Source organism: Pan troglodytes, chromosome 2 (genome assembly GCF_028858775.2).
Source record: "Pan troglodytes isolate AG18354 chromosome 2, NHGRI_mPanTro3-v2.0_pri, whole genome shotgun sequence".
NCBI classification, from domain to species: domain Eukaryota; kingdom Metazoa; phylum Chordata; class Mammalia; order Primates; family Hominidae; genus Pan; species Pan troglodytes.
This window is the reverse complement of record NC_086015.1, coordinates 112,993,215-113,014,909: the sequence shown is the minus strand read 5'-3', so window position 1 is coordinate 113,014,909 and position 21,695 is coordinate 112,993,215. Positions and strand designations below refer to the sequence as shown.

At 42.5% G+C, this 21,695-nt stretch overlaps 1 long non-coding RNA gene across 1 annotated transcript in view; it reads right to left on the bottom strand.

Moving 5' to 3' along the window:
* Nucleotides 1-358: 358 nt before the first annotated feature.
* The window catches only part of LOC129143520 (uncharacterized), a 105,294-nt gene continuing 83,957 nt past the window's right edge, over nt 359-21,695 (bottom strand). The window contains exons 2-5 of the long non-coding RNA XR_010155686.1: nt 21,578-21,678; nt 21,093-21,204; nt 1,300-1,341; nt 359-584 (exon numbers count right to left, since the gene is read on the bottom strand). This is a non-coding gene — a long non-coding RNA (uncharacterized LOC129143520). The remainder of the gene's footprint in view (nt 585-1,299; nt 1,342-21,092; nt 21,205-21,577; nt 21,679-21,695) is intronic.

Sequence of the window (21,695 nt, the reverse complement as noted above, 5' to 3'; positions counted from 1 at the left end):
CTGATCTAGAAAGCAGAAAGCTGTTGGACTGCTTTCTCTTCTTTATTTATTTATTTATTTTTTTTTGAGACAGGGTCTCATGGAGTGCAGTGGCACAATCACCGCTCACTGCAGCCTCAAACTCCTGGACTCAAGCAGTCCTCATACCTCAGCCTTCTGAGTAGCTGGGACTACAGATGTGTGCCACCATGCCTGGCTAATTTTTTTATTTTTTTATAGACAGGATCCCACTTTGTTGTCCAGGCTGGTCTCGAACTCCTGTGCTCAAGCAATCCTCTGGTCTTGGCCTCCCAAAGTGTTGGGATTAGAGGCATGAGCCACCATGTCCAGCTGGGCTTTTTTTTTTTAATATCATTTTGCTTGTGTTGGTTTTTGCCCTTTAATTTCAAGTTAGTCTTTATGCTCTACCAATGTTCAAGAGGTATTTTTCCAGTAAGAAAGCTTGCTAATTCAATATTATTAGTTTATTTGAGTTTGATATACCATCTGTAGCATATTATAATGCTAATTTTTTTTCAAAGTTCAATTTACATACACTGGCCAAGGTCTTTGTGACTTCAGTAATGCTGACACCTTTGGGTAAACTGGAAAAGGATATAGAAAAAATACTCTAAACATTGGCTTCCTGAAATTGAGTAAATTTCATGAATTATAAGTAGTTATTCCAATATTTGAATAGGTAACTACATAAATATTTCTGACTGTCTCACTGACACCATTAGTATTGAGTCAGTTGTGGTTCATCAGGAAAACAGAAACCACCCTGTGTATCATGGATCTTAAGGATGCACATAATAAAGAATTAGGGGTTTATACTTCTGTTGGAAAACAGAAGAACAGAGATAGAGAAGCTTCTACCAACATTTAGGGGTCCTGCCTCTGAAGGTTAAAGAAGTCATCTCAGCCTAAAGCACTGAAGTGGTTGGTTGAAGGTCTTATCTGGAAGTTGCTGCAATTCTCTGGTGTCTCTAGAAAGGTCTTATGAACAAACTCAGACTAAAACCACTAAACTGGTGGTTCTCAAGCACTCACCTCTGACCATACATCTGGCTGCAACTATATCCAAAGAATAATTATTTTCTTCCAAGTTTCTTTCATTGGCAAATTCAAACCCGGGACTACTCAGGGAAGGGGATTCTGGGATATACAGTTCCCAGTTTCTTTGCTGAAATGTAGAGGAGACTTTGGTTCCCATCTAAAAGAGTGTTGGGTGCACAATGGACCTCAGGTGATCCTGCGGAAGAGCTCCCAATTTGTGCATCACTTTCTAAAATAGTGCTCATAATAAGGTGTTATTACCTTAAAAGGACACTTGTGTTCCATTTAAAAGTTGGAAGAATTCTGTAAGGAAAAAGAAACGTGCGATATTTTAACCCTGGCTTGGAAATTAATAATGAACAATAGCACAGAAAAGGCAGTAAAGAGCTAGCAGAAAACAAAACAAAACGTGAATTTGTTTAATCCAACATTTCCACACTTTCTGGATGAAGGAACGCTTATGTATGTTCTACAGCGCTTGCTAACAACATTCCACAGTACACTTTTATATAAACCCTATTCTAGAGGATGCTTTTGGCATGCTTCAAGGTTACTAAACAAATCTACAGTTAAATGAAATATGCTGACTAAATGTATTTATCTGTTCTTCCTCCTGGCACTCTACTGAAATCACAGTATTAGGATCACTAAGGCATAAACCCCCAATACAAAAGAAATCAGAAAAAAACATCAGAGATGACAGATTTCAGCAGTTCTGAACGATAGATAATAGATGTAAAATTAGTAACTGAGGAAATGCCCTTTAAAATATTTAACAACCAGGATGACCTGGGCACCAGCCAGTCAGAAGAGAAATCAGAAGAGTTTAAAGCTGAGCCTTGGAGGCTCACTGATGGGTCAAATATTAACCCACTCATCAGTGGTTCGATGGTGGGGAGTTGAAGGCTGAGTTTGAAGCTAAAGACTATTTTTTAGGCTCAGAGGATGTGATCTCTATTTTCATTGCTATGCTCTTAATCCTTTATTTCTTTTTCTTTTAAAAAAGACCCCACTTTACTCAGGATTCTTGACTTTAGTTTGAACACATAAGACAAAACGTAACATTGCTATTAATGATCTTTAAAGATCATTAGAATCGAATACTTGGCATTTTCTTGGTGCTGATTCACAATAAATTAAAGACATTATTAGATTCTCTAGTTGCTTGTTGAAGGACAACAAAGGTGAAGGGTTAAGTGAGGTGTTAGTCAAAAGTTAAATTACTTCGCTACTCTCTGTATTCAAGATACTAATTTTTATCTCAACAACTATGCTAATTCTGTTTACAAAAGACAATGGCTTTCTCTCTTTTCTCTGACTTTTTAAATTTTATTCTTCCTTCATGAACAAATTTAAATTCTATTTTATTTGTAAAAGCTTTTCCACTAATTCTTAGCCATATTGACCTTTCATTATTCTGCCATGCTACAGTGCTTACTTTCTGTGTCACACATTTTGGCTTATAACAAAGATGATCTTGAGCTATTATCTATGCTTTTCATCTGATGAACCAGTTCACCTGTGAGATTGTGAACTCCTTGAGAGAGAGAATATGTCTTGTCAAAAATATTTACTGGTGTATTAATCAGGTCCAACCAGAGAAACAGAACTAGAAGGAGATATATTTATTACAAGGAACTGGCTAGTACAATTGCAGGGACTGGCCAAGTAAGTTCAAAGTCCATAGGCAGAAGACAAGCTGGCTGGAACCACACAGGCATGAACTGAAGCTTCCTGTTCACAGGTAATGGTCAGAAAGAAAGATCCACAGAGAAGGGAGAACAACTACAGACGCAGCAGCTATCTGGAGTCCTTGACTTAGGAAAAGCCTAAGTCCTCTTCTAAAAGCTTTCCAAATAATTCAGATTCACCCTGAATAATCTTCTTCTTCATTAACTTAAAGTCTGATTAGAAACTTTAATCACATCTGCAAAATATCTTCACAGCAGTGTCTAGATTCGTATTTTAATAACTGGAAGAAGTTATATGTATGTTACAAAATGACCATTGCCTCTCTATTTTCTCATGAGAGAATAACCTTTGTAACCTGCCCTAGCCAGACACATATAGGGAATCCTGGGGACTATAGTTCAGCCCAGTCAAACTAACAAGTCAAAAATCTATCACACTAAGCATCTAGTATATAGGAAATAGAGAACGTTTTTGCTGCCCTTAAAGAAGAAATAAAGTCCTATATAGTTATTGACTATCTCCCCAAATGCCTGGCTCTATGCTAGATATGTAACAGGTACACAATAAATACCTAATGAAATAGGTGGCCTTGGCTAATTTCTACCCAATTTGATTTTGATTGATTTGAGTACTAAACAGGTTGATGAGTACATTGTTTTGTCTGCATAAAATGATTTAATGGGAAGAAATAGTTGAGTTAATGGCAGCACTGTGTTTCCTCTCATTTAGTTCTGTTAAGAAGCACATGCTAAATGGTAAATTTTGAAAATAGCACAAAATGCCTTTATTATGTTTGATAGAGCATTTATTCAGCAAACCATTGCAAATTCACAGCATAAGCCATCAATAAGAATTATCAGGGGTGGCGGCGCCGCAGCCATGGAGGGAGGCGGCGGCGGCGGCGGCGGCGGCGGCGGCTCGGGTGGCTGCGCTGGAAGGCGGCGATGAGAGGCTCGCACGCGTCCAGCCCGGCCCCGGCCCCCCGGGACGGAGAGCCGAGCAGCCCCGGCTCTGGGCTACGGACTATGGGCGAATAGCTCTGACCACCCGGCGAAGCATGCCGCCTGCCTTGGCCTCCCAAAGTGCCGAGATTGCAGCCTCTGCCGGGCCGCCACCCCGTCTGGGAAGTGAGGAGCGTCTCTGCCTGGCTGCCCATCATCTAGGACGTGAGGAGCCCCTCTGCCTGCCTACCCAGTCTGGAAAGTGAGGAGCGTCTCTGCCCGGCCGCCATCCCATCTAGGAAGTGAGGAGCGTCTCTGCCCAGCCGCCCATCATCTGAGATGTGGGGAGCGCCTCTGCCCCGCCGCCCCGTCTGGGAAGTGAGGAGCGCCTCTACCCGGCCGCAACCCCGTCTGGGAGGTGAGGAGCGTCTCTGCCCAGCCGCCCCGTCTGAGAAGTGAGGAGACCCTCCGCCTGGCAACCACCCCATACGAGAAGTGAGGAGCCCCTCCGCCCGGCAGCCACCCCGTCTGGGAAGTGAGGAGCGTCTCTGCCCGGCAGCCACCCCATCCAGGAGGGAGGTGGGGGTCAGCCCCCACCAGGCCAGCCGCCCCGTCCGGGAGGGAGGTGGGGGGTCAGCCCCCCGCCCGGCCAGCCGCCCCGTCCGGGAGGGAGGTGGGGGGGTCAGCCCCCCGCCCGGCCAGCCGCCCCGTCCGGGAGGGAGGTGGGGGGGTCAGCCCCCCGCCTGGCCAGCCACCCCGTCTGGGAGGGAGGTGGGGGGGTCAGCCCCCCGCCCGGCCAGCCACCCCATCCGGGAGGGAGGTGGGGGGGTCAGCCCCCTGCCAGGCCAGCCGCCCCATCCGGGAGGGAGGTGGGGGGGTCAGCCCCCCGCCCAGCCAGCCGCCCCGTCCGGGAGGTGAGGGGCGCCTCTGCCTGGCCGCCCCTACTGGGAAGTGAGGAGCCCCTCTGCCCGGCCAGCCACCCCGTCCGGGAGGGAGGTGGGGGGGTCAGCCCCCCTGCCCGGCCAGCCGCCCCGTCCAGGAGGTGAGGGGCGCCTCTGCCCGGCCGTCCCTACTGGGAAGTGAGGAGCCCCTCTGCCCGGCCAGCCGCCCGGTCCGGGAAGGAGGTGGGGGGGTCAGCCCCCCGCCAGGCCAGCCGCCCCATCCGGGAGGGAGGTGGGGGGGTTAGCCCCCCACCCGGCCAGCCGCCCCGTCCGGGAGGTGAGGGGCGCCTCTGCCCGGCCGCCCCTACTGGGAAGTGAGGAGCCCCTCTGCCTGGCCAGCCGCCCCGTCTGGGAGGGAGGTGGGGGGTCAGCCCCCCGCCCGGCCAGCCGCCTGGTCCGGGAGATGAGGGGCGCCTCTGCCCGGCCGCCCCTACTGGGAAGTGAGGAGCCCCTCTGCCCGGCCACCGCCCCGTCTGGGAGGTGTACCCGGCAGCTCATTGGGAATGGGCCATGATGACAATGGCGGTTTTGTGGAATAGAAGCGGGGGAAAGGCGGGGAAGGGATTGAGAGATCGGATGGTTGCCATGTCTGTGTAGAGGGAGGTAGACACGGGAGACTTTTCATTTTGTTCTGTACTAGGAAAAATTCTTCTGCCTTGTGATCCTGTTGATCGGTGACCTTACCCCCAACTCTGTGCTCTCTGAAACATGTGCTGTGTCCACTCAGGGTTAAATGGATTAAGGGTGGTGCAAGATGTGCTTTGTTATACAGATGCTTGAAGGCAGCATGCTCGTTAAGAGTCATCACCACTCCCTAATCTCAAATACCCAGGGACACAAACACTACGGAAGGCCGCAGGGTCCTCTGCATAGGAAAACCAGAGACCTTTGTTCACTTGTTTATCTGCTGACCCTCCCTCCACTATTGTCCTATGACCCTGCCAAATCCCCCTCTGTGAGAAACACCCAAGAATGATCAATAAAAATAAATAAATTAATTAAAAAAAAAGAATTATCAAAATAACTGAAGAAATACTGATAACCCATCCTCAAGGTAGCACTGTTTACTCATTCATTTAATAAATATTAATCAAGTGCCTTCTATGTGCTGTCATGGTTCCATGTGCTGGTGATACAGTTGAGGACAAAACAGTTTCTACACACATAGAGCTTGTTATGTGGGAGGTGACAAAAAATTTAAAAATGAACAATTTAATATATAAAATGTCAGTTAATCAGAGCAGATTCAATAACTTAGGGACTGAAATTTACACAATTTTAATGGTCTTGAGTTAAAGAAAAATAAATCATAAAATCAATGAATACTAACAAATGAATTAGATTGAATTAGATATATGCACTAATACTTACGTAGAGTGGGAAAATAAATTATAAATTTTACAAACCTGATGTGATGATTAATTATTGATGCCAACTTGACTGGGCTAAGGGACGCCCTGAGAGTTGGTAAAACACTCTTTTTGGATATATCTATGAAGGTGTTTTTGGAAAAGATTAGCATTTGAATAGCTAGCTTCAGCAAAAAAGATCTATCCTCATCAATGTGAGTAGATGTCATTCAATCCCTTGAGGGCCCAGATAGAAGACAAAGGCAGAGAAAGGAAAAATTTACTTTCTCTCTTCTGGAGCTGGAGCATCCATCTTTTCCTGACCTTGGACACGAGAATTCTAGATTCTCAGGCCTTTGGACTCCAGGACCTAATATCAGTGACCCCTTCGGTTCTCAGGCCTTTGACAATGGACTCATAATTCTAACATCAGCTCCTCAAGTTCTCAGGCCTTTAGACTAAGATTGGATCACACCACCAGCTTCCCCGGTAATTTTTTATGTCTGGTGGAAAAAAATTGTTTCCCATAGATTCACTTCTGGCGTTTTATGCTTCAAACCTTGTTTCTTCCCCACTACCCTCATAATTCCTACACCAGGCACTGTGAACACACTCCAATTGTCCTAAGACTTCTGGCCCTGCCCCTATAATCCAAAATGTCCAGTGTATCCCCAACTCAACTTCCCCTTGGTTAGACCTTAACAATGCCTGCTGCTATTCCAATACCACGTGGAAAGAAGGGAAATATGATACATGATTATTGTTTAGAAAATAAACTTACTTTTATAATTTTTTATAAAAATGTATGGCCAAATGAGAAGCCCAGAATAAATAAAGGCCAAAGTTTGTAGGACAGTTTAGCAGAAAATTTACTCTGTTATCTAAAATTTTTATTGATTTATGCTGTAATATCCCCCATTTCTTCCCTGAGTACTGCTCATTTTATTGATCTTCATCTGTAAAATAATTGCTTGCGGTATATTGTTGAATCCTGTACTGCCAGACTTTTTATATGGTGGGATGCCTACTGGGTTAAGTCAGTGTCAAATCCAGGAACTTCACATCATTAGTACCTTTGAGTAGAGTAACATATTTGAAATATTAAGTCATGTGTAAAACACTATCATGCATTTTTTCCATTTTGCTTCCCCATGCCACACTAGCTCAGGTGCCCTGTCTTCTTCCATACTGACTGAGAATAGCTATATTTTGTGAGGGCTATGGCAGAGTCAAATGGGGGGAAATAAAGTATCTTCCTAGCTTTGCTTTCCAAAAGCCTAAAGTCCTAAGATGACCTGGTGAACTGAGACTACTCCTAACCTCAGAAATGAGAGAAATAATAAAAGAGAGTGGTGCCTTGAGTCCCTAGACAGAAAAGACTCCCCCACTAAAGAAGGGAGAGAGAGATGGAGGAGACATAGTGAGGGTGTAGGTATCAGAGATGAGGGCTGAACAGGTGTGGAAGGGTGACATGGGGCTCCCATTTATGGGCTCTGTGTCCTGTTTCTAGGCAAAGCCCTGGAGTGTCACCAAGATTGCAGACAAAAAACATGAATAGAGAATCTAGGCAGTTGGGTGTCAGCACCATGGTGATTTCAGTGCCTCCACCCAGCATGGGATCCCATGACCACACAGACCACTCATGGAGCCATACAAACAGAAGTGAGGGATGTCAGGGGTGACATGTGTGAACTGAGAACTAGATAGGATGGACGCCAAAGCAGATATTTGTGAAGATAAATGGCAAGTAGAGTCCACTCAGCTAAGAAGGAGTAGAGAGGATTCTTCAACTGAACAGGATTAAATGATGAAAAACTAAAAATAGCCATCAAATCCAGGCACAAAATAAAGAACTGTAACCGGAATTATAAAAAATTTTAAATAGAATTAATAATTAAATAAGAATAATTTTCAAAGAATTACATGTATATGTATGTGTACAACAAAAAAACACACACACACATGCATATCTTGCAGAGCATATTTCATACACCTGGTTATTAGAGCCCAAGCCATTCTGTTGGAGGCATTCAAAAAATGGCTTTTTCTAAGAAAAATCAAAGAATGTACTAATGAGAAAAGTATCAAAATTCTCAAGAAAATTCTGTATAACTTTCAGTAACTCAGATAAGTTTTTAGTCATGGAGAAAGACACTAACATTAACATATTCTGGGTCTTTTTCTACTATTATTTATATTTCACACATTAAGTAGGATAGATGTGTTTAAGTATTAATCTATGACCTGTATTATAAAAGCTGTGTCTTCATTACAAACACCTAACTTTAAAATTGTCATTAACAAACTAGTCAGGTTTTTGAAATTATCTGACATAAACATAATAAGAACCTTTAGGTTGACTGTAAATATATTGGCTATATTACAGATTAAATATGGCTATTTTTATGAGGTCTATAATATTTAGTCCTTAACTTTGAAAAAGTTTTATAGAACATTAGAACATCATCTTCAAATTGGCAAATATGATAGGTCACTAACTGAACATGTCTAATTTGGCTAATAAAGGAATATATTGTTCATTTTTTCAGAATGATAGTTACTATTTCAGACCAATTAGATGTACTTACTATAATCTTCCTCCCCTCCAATATATTGTCCCCACAGACCCTTATTTAGGAGACGTTTGCTGAGGGAAATATTTACACCTAAGATCGTAAGGGTACAAGTATACACAATTGAAAATTGTTGCCAGGCGCGGTGTCTCACGCCTGTAATCCCACCACTTTGGGAGGTCGAGGTGGGCAGATCACGAGGTCAGGAGATCAAGACCATCCTGGCTAACACGGTGAAACCCCCGTCTCTACTAAAAATACAAAAAATTAGCCGGGCGTGGTGGTGGCGCCTGTATTCCCAGCTACTCAGGAGGCTGAGACTGGAGAATGGCGTGAACCCGGGAGGTGGAGCTTGCAGAGAACCGAGATCGCGCCACTGCACTCCAGCCTGAGCGACAGAGCGAAACTCCGTCTCAAAAAAAAAAAAAAGGAAAGGAAAAAAAGAACAGTGTTTTATTTTTTTCTGCCCTATTTATTTTTATTTTAAGTTTTAGGGTACATATGCAGGATGTGTGCAGGTTTGTTACATAGGTAAATGTGTGCCATGGTGGTTCGCTGCACCTATCTACCTGAAAATTGTTAAATTTGAATAACAATAGTCAAGAGTACAGTAGAAAATCTCAGTTTGGAAAAGTTTACAATTTTAGTTTGTAGTCACCCAAAACCTCAATATTATTTAAAATGCAGTCGTAGGATGCTAAGTAGAGAATTGGGAATAAGAAAAAAGCACGGTAAGTAAAAAATTCATGGACTTTCCTCTTCTTTATTCTACTATATTGTCTCTTTTCATGTGCCTCTTTAGGCACCTGGATTGCTTCAGGGCTTCCTGTTCTTTGAATTATGACAGAGAATTATTCACCCTCCAGCAGCCGACCCTGGAAATAGATGCATTGGAGAAGGGTCCAAGGAGCGGAAAACTGGGCTACTTGCCTCTAGCAAATAACGTTTTGTAAGAATCCAAATTTGCACCAGACTGGGAGAGGGGATAAGGCTGGGTGGAGAGATTAGGGGCTGAGATTTGAGGGCTGTACATAAACTGTAATTTGAAGTTAAATCTCATTATCATTTTCAAGGTCTAATAAAGCAGAGGAAGAAAATGTAAACTAAATTACTCATTAAATTCTCCCAGAGAATCAAGTGTGGCTCTCCTGCAAAGTTCCTACTCTCTAAAATTTTATGTCAAATATAAACACAAAAATAAATACAAGGTAAGGGAATTATTTTCTTTTAACATAGTAAAGACTAAAAGAAACTATCAGACAGGCTGTCAATGACAAACAGTGCACAAAACATGCCGGCAAAGCAACTGATAGTCACACACATAACACTTCCTCATTTAGACATTCAACAAATATTTTTAAGCACTGACTGCTAGAATGCAATGATAAATAAGAAAGATGATGTCCTTAATTTTCATTAAATGTATAGTTGAATCTATGTGTGTGTGTGTATGTTTTGGAGGAGAGCAGAGATTAATCAAATAATTTAATCATTCATTTAACTAATATTTATCAAATGGCTACAATATTCCAGGTCTGTTCTATATATTGACAATATACAAAGTTCCTGTCCCTGTGATGGCTTACATTCTAATGAGGGAGACTATAAGTGAATGAATAAATTTTTAAGATAATGGTAAATCCTATAGAGGAAAAAAAAAAAAAAAGAAGCAAGGGAGATTGTGTGAGTTATGTGTGAGTGCATCCTATCGACGATTTTAAGGTTTAGTCGTTTAGAACAGGCCCCTCTGGGGAGATGACATTTTAGCAGAAACCTGAATAAAGTGAGGATATGAGCCATGAGAATACTTAAGAATAAAACATTTTAAGAAGAGAGAATTTCAAGAGCACAGGCCCTGAGCTGGAAATGTGCTTGTATGTTTAAGCAATAGCAGGAATGCCAAATTTATTGAGCACACTATATACTGAGCTCTATGTGCCAGGGATCAAAGATCCACACGAGTGAAAGCAAGTCCTAGCCATCAAGGTGTATAATATTCTTCAAGGATTACAACAGAAACAGATACAAATTTCCCCCACCCAGCCATCTCTGGATAGTTGGAAACATTTTCTCAGGAAGTCTCTGATAAAGTTAACATGCTGAACGAATATTGTATAAGAAATCAAAGTCTGTTGTTTCCTGACTTTTGAATGATTGCCATTCTAACTGGTGTGAGATGATATCTCATAGTGGTTTTGATTTGCATTTCTCTGATGGCCAGTGATGATGAGCATTTTTTCATGTGTTTTTTGGCTGCATAAATGTCTTCTTTTGAGAAGTGTCTGTTCATGTCCCTCGCCCACTTTTTGATGGGGTTGTTTGTTTTTTTCTTGTAAATTTGTTTGAGTTCATTGTAGATTCTGGATATTAGCCCTTTGTCAGATGAGTAGATTGCGAAAATTTTCTCCCATGCTGTAGGTTGCCTGTTCACTCTGATGGTAGTTTCTTTTGCTGTGCAGAAGCTCTTTAGTTTAATTAGATCCCATTCGTCAATTTTGTCTTTTGTTGCCATTGCTTTTGGTGTTTTGGACATGAAGTCCTTGCCCACGCCTATGTCCTGAATGGTAATGCCTAGGTTTTCTTCTAGGGTTTTTATGGTTTTAGGTCTAACGTTTAAATCTTTAATCCATCTTGAATTGATTTTTGTATAAGGTGTAAGGAAGGGATCCAGTTTCAGCTTTCTACATATGGCTAGCCAGTTTTCCCAGCACCATTTATTAAATAGGGAATCCTTTCCCCATTGCTTGTTTTTCTCAGGTTTGTCAAAGATCAGATAGTTGTAGGGAAGTGGCATTATTTCTGAGGGCTCTGTTCTGTTCCATTGATCTATATCTCTGTTTTGGTACCAGTACCATGATGTTTTGGTTACTGTAGCCTTGTAGTATAGTTTGAAGTCAGTTGGCATGATGCCTCCAGCTTTGTTCTTTTGGCTTAGGATTGACTTGGCGATGCGGGCTCTTTTTTGGTTCCATATGAACTTTAAAGTAGTTTTTTCCAATTCTGTGAAGAAAGTCATTGGTAGCTTGATGGGGATGGCATTGAATCTGTAAATTACCTTGGGTAGTATGGCCATTTTCACGATATTGATTCTTCCTACCCATGAGCATGGAATGTTCTTCCATTTGTTTGTATCCTCTTTTATTTCCTTGAGCAGTGGTTTGTAGTTCTCCTTGAAGAGGTCCTTCACATCCCTTGTAAGTTGGATTCCTAGGTATTTTATTCTCTTTGAAGCAATTGTGAATGGGAGTTCACTCATGATTTGGCTCTCTGTTTGTCTGTTGTTGGTGTATAGGAATGCTTGTGATTTTTGTACATTGATTTTGTATCCTGAGACTTTGCTGAAGTTGCTTATCAGCTTAAGGAGATTTTGGGCTGAGACGATGGGGTTTTCTAGATAAACAATCATGTCGTCTGCAAACAGGGACAATTTGACTTCCTCTTTTCCTAATTGAATACCCTTTATTTCCTTCTCCTGCCTGATTGCCCTGGCCAGAACTTCCAACATTATGTTGAATAGGAGCGGTGAGAGAGGGCATCCCTGTCTTGTGCCAGTTTTCAAAGGGAATGCTTCCAGTTTTTGCCCATTCAGTATGATATTGGCTGTGGGTTTGTCATAGATAGCTCTTATTATTTTGAAATACATCCCATCAATACCTAATTTATTGAGAGTTTTTAGCATGAAGGGTTGTTGAATTTTGTCAAAGGCTTTTTCTGCATCTATTGAGGTAATCATGTGGTTTTTGTCTTTGCCTCTGTTTATATGCTGGATTACATTTATTGATTTGCGTATATTGAACCAGCCTTGCATCCCAGGGATGAAGCCCACTTGATCATGGTGGATAAGCTTTTTGATGTGCTGCTGGATTCGGTTTGCCAGTATTTTATTGAGGATTTTTGCATCAATGTTCATCAAGGATATTGGTCTAAAATTCTCTTTTTTGGTTCTGTCTCTGCCCGGCTTTGGTATCAGAATGATGTTGGCCTCATAAAATGAGTTAGGGAGGATTCCCTCTTTTTCTATTGATTGGAATAGTTTCAGAAGGAATGGTACCAGTTCCTCCTTGTACCTCTCGTAGAATTCGGCTGTGAATCCATCTGGTCCTGGACTCTTTTTGGTTGGTAAACTATTGATTATTGCCACAATTTCAGCTCCTGTTATTGGTCTATTCAGAGATTCAACTTCTTCCTGGTTTAGTCTTGGGAGAGTGTATGTGTCGAGGAATGTATCCATTTCTTCTAGATTTTCTAGTTTATTTGCATAGAGGTGTTTGTAGTATTCTCTGATGGTAGTTTGTATTTCTGTGGGATCGGTGATGATATCCCCTTTATTATTTTTTATCGTGTCTATTTGATTCTTCTCTCTTTTTTTCTTTATTAGTCTTGCTAGCGGTCTATCAATTTTGTTGATCCTTTCAAAAAACCAGCTCCTGGATTCATTGATTTTTTGAAGGGTTTTTTGTGTCTCTATTTCCTTCAGTTCTGCTCTGATTTTAGTTATTTCTTGCCTTCTGCTAGCTTTTGAATGTGTTTGCTCTTGCTTTTCTAGTTCTTTTAATTGTGATGTTAGGGTGTCAATTTTGGATCTTTCCTGCTTTCTCTTGTGGGCATTTAGTGCTATAAATTTCCCTCTACACACTGCTTTGAATGCGTCCCAGAGATTTTGGTATGTTGTGTCTTTGTTCTCGTTGGTTTCAAAGAACATCTTTATCTCTGCCTTCATTTCGTTATGTACCCAGTAGTCATTCAGGAGCAGGTTGTTCAGTTTCCATGTAGTTGAGCGGCTTTGAGTGAGATTCTTAATCCTGAGTTCTAGTTTGATTGCACTGTGGTCTGAGAGAGAGTTTGTTATAATTTCTGTTCTTTTACATTTGCTGAGGAGAGCTTTACTTCCAAGTATGTGGTCAATTTTGGAATAGGTGTGGTGTGGTGCTGAAAAAAATGTATATTCTGTTGATTTGGGGTGGAGACTTCTGTAGATGTCTATTAGGTCCACTTGGTGCAGAGCTGAGTTCAATTCCTGGGTATCCTTGTTGACTTTCTGTCTCGTTGATCTGTCTAATGTTGACAGTGGGGTGTTAAAGTCTCCCATTATTAATGTGTGGGAGTCTAAGTCTCTTTGTAGGTCACTCAGGACTTGCTTTATGAATCTGGGTGCTCCTGTATTGGGTGCATATATATTTAGGATAGTTAGCTCCTCTTGTTGAATTGATCCCTTTACCATTATGTAATGGCCTTCTTTGTCTCTTTTGATCTTTGTTGGTTTAAAGTCTGTTTTATCAGAGACTAGGATTGCAACCCCTGCCTTTTTTTGTTTTCCATTTGCTTGGTAGATCTTCCTCCATCCTTTTATTTTGAGCCTATATGTGTCTCTGCACATGAGATGGGTTTCCTGAATACCGCACACTGATGGGTCTTGACTCTTTATCCAACTTGCCAGTCTGTGTCTTTTAATTGGAGAATTTAGTCCATTTACATTTAAAGTTAATATTGTTATGAGTGAATTTGATCCTGTCATTATGATGTTAGCTGTTGATTTTGCTCGTTAGTTGATGCAGTTTCTTCCTAGTCTCGATGGTCTTTACATTTTGGCATGATTTTGCAGCGGCTGGTACTGGTTCTTCCTTTCCATGTTTAGCGCTTCCTTCAGGAGCTCTTTTAGGGCAGGCCTGGTGGTGACAAAATCGGTCAGCATTTGCTTGTCTGTAAAGTATTTTATTTCTCCTTCACTTATGAAGCTTAGTTTGGCTGGATATGAAATTCTGGGTTGAAAATTCTTTTCTTTAAGAATGTTGAATATTGGCCCCCACTCTCTTCTGGCTTGTAGGGTTTCTGCCGAGAGATCCGCTGTTAGTCTGATGGGCTTCCCTTTGAGGGTAACCCGACCTTTCTCTCTGGCTGCCCTTAACATTTTTTCCTTCATTTCAACTTTGGTGAATCTGACAATTATGTGTCTTGGAGTTGCTCTTCTCGAGGAGTATCTTTGTGGTGTTCTCTGTATTTCCTGAATCTGAACGTTGGCCTGCCTTGCTAGATTGGGGAAGTTCTCCTGGATAATATCCTGCAGAGTGTTTTCCAACTTGGTTCCATTCTCCCCGTCACTTTCAGGTACACCAATCAGACGTAGATTTGGTCTTTTCACATAGTCCCATATTTCTTGGAGGCTTTGCTCATTTCTTTTTATTCTTTTTTCTCTAAACTTCCCTTCTCGCTTCATTTCATTCATTTCATCTTCCGTTGCTGATACCCTTTCTTCCAGTTGATCGCATTGGCTCCTGAGGCTTCTGCATTCTTCACGTAGTTCTCGAGCCTTGGTTTTCAGCTCCATCAGCTCCTTTAAGCACTTCTCTGTATTGGTTATTCTAGTTATACATTCGTCTAAATTTTTTTCAAAGTTTTCAACTTCTTTGCCTTTGGTTTGAATATCCTCCCGTAGCTCAGAGTAACTTGATCGTCTGAAGCCTTCTTCTCTCAGCTCGTCAAAATCATTCTCCATCCAGCTTTGTTCCGTTGCTGGTGAGGAACTGCGTTCCTTTGGAGGAGGAGAGGCGCTCTGCGTTTTAGAGTTTCCAGTTTTTCTGTTCTGTTTTCTCCCCATCTTTGTGGTTTTATCTACTTTTGGTCTTTGATGATGGTGATGTACAGATGGGTTTTCGGTGTGGATGTCCTTTCTGTTTGTTAGTTTTCCTTCTAACAGACAGGACCCTCAGCTGCAGGTCTGTTGGAATACCCTGCCGTGTGAGGTGTCAGTGTGCCCCTGCTGGGGGGTGCCTCCCAGTTAGGCTGCTCGGGGGTCAGGGGTCAGGGACCCACTTGAGGAGGCAGTCTGCCCGTTCTCAGATCTCCAGCTGCGTGCTGGGAGAACCACTGCTCTCTTCAAAGCTGTCAGACAGGGACATTGAAGTCTGCAGAGGTTACTGCTGTCTTTTTGTTTGTCTGTGCCCTGCCCCCAGAGGTGGAGCCTACAGAGGCAGGCAGGCCTCCTTGAGCTGTGGTGGGCTCCACCCAGTTGGAGCTTCCAGGCTGCTTTGTTTACCTAAGCAAGCCTGGGCAATGGCGGGCGCCCCTCCCCCAGCCTCGCTGCCGCCTTGCAGTTTGATCTTGGACTGCTGTGCTAGCAATCAGCGAGATTCCGTGGGCGTAGGACCCTCCGAGCCAGGTGTGGGATATAGTCTCGTGGTGCGCCGTTTTTTAAGCCGGTCTGAAAAGCGCAATATTCGGGTGGGAGTGACCCGATTTTCCAGGTGCGTCCATCACCCCTTTCTTTGACTCGGAAAGGGAACTCCCTGACCCCTTGCGCTTCCCAGGTGAGGCAATGCCTCGCCCTGCTTCGGCTCGCGCACGGTGCGCGCACCCACTGGCCTGCGCCCACTGTCTGGCACTCCCTAGTGAGATGAACCTGGTACCTCAGATGGAAATGCAGAAATCACCCGTCTGCTGCCTCACTCACGCTGGGAGCTGTAGACCGGAGCTGTTCCTATTCCGCTTTCTTGTAAATTTCTTTAAGTTCCTTGTAGATTCTGGATATTAGCCATTTGTCAGATGGATAGATTGCAAAAATTTTCTCCCATTCTGTAGGTTGCCTGTTCACTCTGATGATAGTTTCTTTTGCTGTGCAGAAGCTCTTTAGTTTAATTAGATCCCATTTGTCAATTTTGGCTTTTGTTGCCATTGCTTCTGGTGTTTTAGTCATAAAGTCTTTGCCCATGCCTGTGTCCTGAATGGCATTGCCTAGGTTTTCTTCCAGGGTTTTTATGGTTTTAGGCTTTAAGTCTTTAATCCATCTTGAGTTAATTTTTGTATAAGGTGTAAGGAAGGGGTCCAGTTTTAGTTTTCTGCATATGGCTAGCCAGTTTTCCCAACACCATCTATTAAATAGGGAATATTTTCCCCATTTCTTGTTTTTGTAAGGTTTGTCAAAGATCAGGTAATTGTAGATGTGTGGTGGTATTTTTCTGAGGCCTCTGTTCTGTTCCATTAGTCTATATACCTGTTTTGGGACCAATACCATGCTGTTTTGGTTACTGTAGCCTTGTAGTATAGTTTAAAGTCAGGTATTGTGATGCCTCCAGCTTTGTTCTTTTTGCTTAGGACTGTCTTGGCTATACGAGATCTTTTTTGGTTCCACATGAAATTTAAAGTAGTTTCTTCTAATTCTGTGAAGAAAGTCAGTGGTAGCTTGATGGGGATAGCAATAAATCTATAAATTACTTTGGGAAGTATGGCCATTTTCATGATATTGATTCTTCCTATCCATGAGTGTAGAATGTTTTTTCCATTTTCCATTTATTTGTGTCCTCTCATATTTCCTTGAGCAGTGGTTTGTAGTTCTTCTTGAAGAGGTCCTTCACATCCCTTGTAAGTTGTATTACTAGGTATTTTATTCTCTTTGTAGCAATTATAAATGGGAGTTCACTCATGATTTGGCTCTCCGTTTGTCTGTTATTGGTGTATAGGAATGCTTGTGATTTTTGCACATTAATTTTGTATCTCGAGACTTTGCTGAAGTTGCTTATCAGCTTAAGGAGATTTTGGAATGAGACAATGGGGTTTTCTAAATATATAACCATGCCATCTGCAAACAGAGACAATTTGACTCCCTCTCTTCCTATCCGAGTACACTTTGTTGCTTTCTCTTGCCTGATTGCCCTGGCCAGAACTTCCAATACTATGTTGAATAGGAGTGGTGAGAAATGGCATCCTTGTCTTGTGCCAGTTTTCAAAGGGAATGCTTCCAGCTTTTGCCCATTCAGTATGATATTGGCTGTGGGTTTGTCATAAATAGCTCTTATTATTTTGAGATACGTTCCATCAATACCTAGTTTATTGAGAGTTTTTAGCATGAAGGGGTGTTGAATTTGATTGAAGGCCTTTTCTGCATCTACTGAGATAATCATGTGGTTTTTATCATTGGTTCTGTTTATGTGATGGATTACATTTATTGATTTGCGCATGTAGAACCAGCCTTGTATCCCAGAAATGAAGCCAACTTGATCGTGATGGATAAGCTTTTTGATGTGCTGCTGGATTCGGTTTGCCTGTATTTTATTGAAGATTTTTGCATCGATGTTCATCAGGGATATTAGCCTGAAATTTTCTTTTTTTGTTGTGTCTCTGCCAGGTTTTGCTATCAGGATGATGCTGGCCTCATAAAATGCGTTAGAGAGGAGTCCTTTTTCTATTGTTTGGAATAGTTTCAGAAGGAATAGTACCAGCTCCTCTTTGTACATCTGGTAGAATTCGGCTGTGAATCCGTCTGGTCCTGGGCGTTTTTTGGTTCTTGGGCTGTTAAATACTGCCTCAATTTCAGAACTTGTTATTGGTCTATTCAGGGGTTTGATTTCTTCCTGGTTTAGTCTTGGGAGGGTGTATGTGTCCAGGAATTTAGCCATTTCTTCTAGATTTTCTAGTTTATTTGCGTAGAGGTGTTTATAGTATTCTCTGAAGGTAGTCTGTATTTCTGTGGGATCAGTGGCGATCTGCCCTTTATCATTTTTTTTGTGTCTATTTGATTCTTCTCTCTTTTCTTCTTTATTAGTCTGGCTAGCAGTCTATCTACTTTGTTAATCTTTTCAAAAAAAACAGCTTCCGGATTCACTGATTTTTTTGAAGGGTTTTTCATGTCTCTATCTCCTTCAGTTCTGCTCTGATCTTAGCTACTTCTTGCCTTCTGCTAGCTTTTGAATTTCTTTGCTCCTGCTTCTCTAGTTCTTTTAATTGTGATGTTAGGGTGTCAATTTTAGATCATTTCTGCATTCTCCTGTGGGCACTTAGTGCTCTAAATTTCTCTCTAAATACTGTTTTTGCTGTGTCCCTGAGATTCAGGTACTTTGTTTCTTTGTTCTCATCGGTTTCAAAAAAACTTATTTATTTCTGCCTTAATTTTGTTATTTACCCAGTAATCATTCAGGAGCAGGTTGTTCAGTTTCCAAGTACTTTTATGGTTCTCAGTGAGTTTCTTAATCCTGAAATCTAATTTGATTGCACCACAGTCTGAGAGACTGTTTGTTATGATTCTTATTCTTTTGCATTTGGTGAGGAGTGTTTTACTTCCAATTATGTGGTCAATTTTAGAATAAGTGCAATGTGGTGCTGAGAAGAATGTATATTCTGTTGATTTGGGGTGAAGAGTTCTGTAGATGTCTCTTAGGTCCGCTTGGTCTGGAGCTGAGTTCAAGTCCTGAATATCCTTGTTAATTTTCTGTCTTGTTGATCTGTCTAATATTGACAGTGGGGTGTAAAAGTCTCCCACTATTATTGTGTGGGAGTCTAAGTCTCTTTGTAGGTATTTCAGGACTTGCTTTATGAATCTGGGTGCTCCTGTATTGGGTGCATATATATTTAGGACTGTTAGCTCCTCTTGTTGAATTGATCCCTTTACATTGTGTAATGCCCTTCTTTGTCTCTTTTGATCTTTGTTGGTTTCAAGTCTGCTTTATCAGAGACGAGGATTGCAATCCCTGCTTTTTGTTTTCTTTCCATTTGCTTCATAAATTTTCCTCCATCCCTTTATCTTCAGCCTATGTGTGTCTTTGTATGTGAGATGGGTCTCCTGAATATGGCACACTGATGGGTCTTGACTCTTTATCCAATTTGCCAGTCTGTGTCTTTTAACTGGGGCATTTAGCCCATTTGCATTTAAGGTTAATACTGTTTTGTGTGAATCTGATCCTTTCATTATGATGTTAGCTGGTTATTTTGCCCGTTAGTTGATGTAGTTTCTTCATAGTGTCTATGGTCTTCACAATTTGGTTTGTTTTTGCACTGGCTGGTAGCAGTTTTTCCTTTCCATAATTAGTCCTTCCTTCAGGAGCTCTTGTCAGGCAGGCCTGGTGGTGACAAAATCTCTCAGCATTTGCTTGTCTGTAGAGGATTTTATTTCTCCTTCACTTATGAAGCTTCGTTTGGCTGGATATGAAATTCTGGGTTGAAAATACTTTTCTTTAAGAATGTTGAATATTGGCCCCCACTCTCTTCTGGCTTGTAGAGTTTCTGCCGAGAGATCCACTGTTAGTCTGATGGGCTTCCCTTTGTGGGTAACCTGACCTTTCTCTCTGGCTGCCCTTAACACTTTTTCCTTCATTTCAACCTTGGTGAATCTGACAATTACGTGTCTTGGGGTTGCTCTTCTCAAGGAGTAGTTTTGATGTGTTCTCTGTATTTCCTGAATTTGAGTGTTGGCCTGCCTTGCTAGGTTGATGAAGTTCTCCTGGATAATATCCTGCAGAGTGTTTTCCAACTTGGTTCCATTCTCCCCATCACTTTCAGGTACACCAATCAAATGTAGGTTTGGTCTTTTCACATAGTCCCATATGTCTTGGAGGCTTTGTTCATTCCTTTTCATTTATTTTTTCTCTAATCTTGTCTTCACACTTTATTTCATTGAGTTGATCTTCAATCTCTGATAGCCTTTCTTCTGCTTGATCGATTCAACTGTTGATACTTGTATATGCTTCACGAAGTTCTCATGCTATGTTTTTCAGCTCCATCAGTTCATTTATGTTCTTCTCTAAACTGGTTATTCTAGTTAGCAATTCATCTAACCTTTTTTCAAGGTTCTTAGCTTCCTTACATTGGGTTAGAACATGCTCCTTTAGCTCAGAAGAGTTTGTTATTACCTACCTTCTGAAGGTAGGTAATATCAAAATTCATCAAACTCATTCTCCATCCAGTTTTGTTCCCTTCCTGCGAGGAGTGGTGATCTTTTGGAGGAGAAGAGGCATTCTAGTTTTTGGAATTTTCAGCCTTTTTGCACTGGTTTTTCCTCATTTTTGTGGATTCATCTTCATTAGGTCTGTTGATGTTGGTGATCTTCAGATGGGGTTTTTGTGTGGATGTCCTTTTTGTTGATGTTGATGCTATTCCTTTCTGTTTGTTAGTTTTCCTTCTAACAGTCAGGCCTCTCTGCCGCAGGTCTGCTGGAGTTTGCTGGAGGTCCATTCCAGGCCCTGTTCTGGTATCACCAGCAGAGACTGCAGAACAGCAAAGATTGCTCCCTGTTCCTACCTCTGGAAGCTTCGTCCCAAAGGGGCACCCCCAAGATGCCAGCCAGAGCTCTCCTGTATGAGATGTCTGTTGACCCCTGCTAGGAGGTATCTCCCAGTCAGGAGGCACGGGGGCCAGGGGCCCACGTGAGGGGGCAGTCTGTCCCTTAGCAGAGCTCTGTGGTGGGAGATCCACTGCTCTCTTTATAGCTGGCGGGAAGGAACGTTCAAGTCTGCTGAAGCTGTGCCCACATCTGCCCCTTCCTCCAGGTGCTCTGTCCCAGGGTGATGGGAGTTTTATATATAAGCCCCTGACTGGGGCTTCTGCCTTTCTTTCAGAGATGCCCTAGAGAGAGAAGGAATCTAGAGAGGCAATCTGGCTACAGCGGCTTTCTCAAGCTGCAGTGCGCTCCGTCCAGTTCGAAATTCCAGGCAGCTTTGTTTACACTGTGATGGGAAAACCGCCTACTCAAGCCTCAGTAATGATGGATGTCCCTCCCCCTACCAAGTTCAAGTGTCCCAGGTCAACTTCAGACTACTGTGCTGGCAGCGAGAATTTCAAGCCAGTGGATCTTACCTTGCTGGGCTCCATGGGGGTGGGATCCACTGAGCTAGACCACTTGGCTCCCTGGTTTCAGCCCCCTTTCCAGGGAGTGAATGGTTCTGTCTCTCTGGCATTCCAGGCACCACTAGGGTATGAAAAAAAAAACAAAAAAATAACAAAAAACTCTGCAGCTAGCTAGGTGTCTGCCCAAACAGCCATGCAGTTTTGTGCTTGAAACCCAGGGACCTGGTGGTGTGGTCACCCGAGAGACTCTCCTGGTCTGCAGGTTGTGAAGACCATGAAAAGCATAGCATCTGGGCCAGAATACACGTTCCTCATGGCACAGTCCCTCCCGGCTTCCCTTGGCTAGGGCAGGGAGTTCCCCAACCCCTTGTACTTCCTTGGTGAGGTGATGCCCCACCCCGCTTCAGCTTGCTCTCCATGGGCTGCACCCACTGTCTAACTAGTCCCAGTGAGATGAGCCGGGTACCTCAGTTGGAAATGCAGAAATCACCCACCTTCTGCGTTGATCTCACTGGGAGCTGCAGGCTGGAGCTGTTCCTATTTGGCCATCTTGCCAGCCACTCAGCAAAAAATTTTTTAAGCTTGTCATCAAAACCTAAAGAAAGAACAGAA